The sequence below is a fragment of the Galeopterus variegatus genome, unplaced genomic scaffold (genome assembly GCF_000696425.1).
Source record: "Galeopterus variegatus unplaced genomic scaffold, G_variegatus-3.0.2 Scaffold2173, whole genome shotgun sequence".
NCBI lineage: Eukaryota > Metazoa > Chordata > Mammalia > Dermoptera > Cynocephalidae > Galeopterus > Galeopterus variegatus.
Window position 1 is genome coordinate 238,874 of NW_007728284.1, and position 2,766 is coordinate 241,639.

Below are 2,766 nucleotides of genomic sequence, written 5' to 3' on the forward strand. Positions count from 1 at the left end.
CAATCCTTCCATGCAATACACCAAATAAGCTTAATCATTTAATATTTCCACAAGATGATAGATGTATTCTCTGAGATTCCCCAGAGACCCAAATGGAAAACCCCAAAGACTTAATGAATCAAAACAGGATCACAGGCCACTGTGAAATAATAGTCATTTATTTAACCAAAGTAATAATTGGAGACTTCAATGCAACTCAGAATGTTGTACAGACGTATTGGAAAAAGGCAGCAAAAATCTACACTGGGGAAAAGACTGCCTCTTCAAGAAGTGGCGCTGGGAAAATTGGATATCCATATGCAGAAGAATGAAACTAGATACGCATCTCTCACCATACACTAAAATCAACTCAAAATGGATTAAATCCTCAAGTATAAGACCTGAAACTGTAAAATTACTAAGGGAAAACATACGTGAAACATGTCAGCAATTAGGTCAAGGCACAGGCTTTATGAACATGAGCCCAATAGCACAAGCAGCAAGAGAAAAAATAAACAAATGCAACTATATCAAACTAAAAAGCTTCTGCACTGTAAAGGAAACAATCAAAAGAGTGAAACAATGACCTATACAGTGGGAGAAAGTTTTTGCTAGCTCTGCATCTGAAAAGGGATTTGTAGGGGCGCACGAACAAAGGAATGACGCGAGACCCGGGCTAACAGTTCGCCAAGGAGGTTCCCTTACCGGGAATCGAACCCGGGCCGCGGCAGTGAGAGCGCCGAATCCTAACCACTAGACCATCAGGGAATGTAGGGGTGCACAGACAAAGGAATCACGTGAGACCCAGGCTAACAGTTCACCAAGGAGGTTCTGCTTTATTCAAGGACTGTACGTACATTTATAGGGAGCTGCGTTCCGGGGTTGTATAGGGCATGGACAGGGCGGTAGGTAGCTGATTGGATGGGGCTGGGCAGGAGGTGAGCCTTGACCTGTGACTGGCTGAGGTTTGGAGCAGGTGGGCCTGTTTACTGTGGAGAAGAACCAGGAAGGGCGCCATATTGCCAGGGTGTGTCCCTGTTCAGGCACCCATGGGGTCCCTACACCTACATTCCTCCCTTTTTCCTCTATTGTGGGGAGTGGGTCGCCATGATCTTCGAGCTACTTCCTGCTGGATGGGGGCATAGTACGGGAAGAGGAATTGGGGGAAGATTGGGGATTTTGTAACAGGACTCAAAAGAGGGTAGAGAATAAGATAATTTTGAAGGGGGAGAACTCTAGAAAGGTTCCCTGAAGCCACAGGTCGGTGATTTGATTCCAGTCTGTGTAGGAGGCTGTAGGGGAGAGCAGCCCAGCGTCCAGGGCCAAAGCCTCCAGGAACAGGGACCATTGATGAGGCAGGTCCATTTTAACAGCAGGTTAGTTGGTCTGGTTGAGAGCGGGCAGGATCCTCGGTGCCCAGGAGCTCATAGTTTCTAAGTAAAAGCTGGTTAAAAGTTTGGTTAGAAATTCTTCTGAGTTGAGTTTGAATGAATTTTATAAAGCCGGGCAGGAAAAGACAGGCTATAAATATAACAGCGAGGGGTCCTAATACTGGCCATACCCAGGTGAGAAGTGAGCCTTGGAAAAAAGAGGAAAAAGGATCAGGGTGGTTGGCTCTGAGATCTGAGGCTAGGTTGGTGAGTTTGGCAATATCAGTTTCTACTAGTCCTGATTCATTGATATAATAGCAACATTCCTCCCAGAGGAAGATGCAAGTGCCACCTTTGTCTGCCATGAGGAGGTCTAATGCACAGCGGTTTTGTAGGGTTACTTTAGCTAGGGAGGTGATTTGTCTTTGTAAGGCAGATAGAGATTCAGCTGTGGAAGTGAGGGCCTTTTGTAGTTTGTTATTAATGTCTTGTACCGCCCATAAAGTATGTCCTAAGACCCCGCCCTCCAGGCCAGTTGTAACAATTGATGTTGTTAAGGACATTCCCACTAGGACTGGGAGAAAGACGGCTCGATGCTGTCTTAGGGATGGATGGAAAAGGTGGAAAAGCTCTGCGTGGGAATGTAAAGTTAGTTGGGGAATGACAGTGACTGGGTAGCAAGGAACGGAGGTATTAGGAAAGATAAAGGTGGAAAGGGTTCCGTTGCACCAAAAAAGATGCCCGGTGGGGAGAGAGCTGGTTGGCAGCATTTATCTCTGAAGAAAGGGTTTTTTTTTTTTTTCTGAGAAATGTGAGTATGTACAGCAGATAAGGAAATGGGATCTTTTCTGAAGATATATGTGCAGGAGATTTCAAATTGTCTGCAGGGGAGAGAACCGACCACGGTGTCGCAGTAAAAAGACCCAACAACCACCCCAGCCCACCTGGGGTCCCAGGGGTCATGAATGAATAATTGGAATGTGTACCCGTTCCGTCTGTTCTCAACCCACCGAAAGATTTGATCAAAGAGAAAACATAGATGTGGGTATGAGGCTTGAGGGATTAATTCACTCTCTGTAAGGGGAATGGTAAGGAGGAGAACAGTCCGCCGTGGAAGGGAGTAGTCTGGTGGTTCCACCTTGTTTACCTTGTTTTTCAGTAAGAGTTTCTCACACTGTGAACCGCCAAACGTACGGGGATTTAGAAACAAACACCTACTAGGCACAGTAAGAGAAACAGGATAATGTTAACGGGAGCGGTCATTGTTCCTGCAATGGAGGGAGACTTGGGAGTCAGGATAAATGGAGTTTGAGGGGGTTAGAGGGATTAGGAGTGCAGGTAAATGTTTCAGTTTCCTGAAAGGGTGTGTCTTGAACTTGCAGGGTACACGTAGGTTCTGTGGAATCTGCTGGTGAAG

General features: G+C 46.1%; 1 non-coding gene across 1 annotated transcript; it reads right to left on the bottom strand.

Annotated features, from left to right (window-relative positions):
- Positions 1-675: 675 nt before the first annotated feature.
- TRNAE-CUC lies at positions 676-747 on the bottom strand. Its single transcript has one exon. It is a non-coding gene; the product is annotated as a tRNA-Glu (tRNA).
- Between the last annotated feature and the right edge of the window lie 2,019 nt (positions 748-2,766).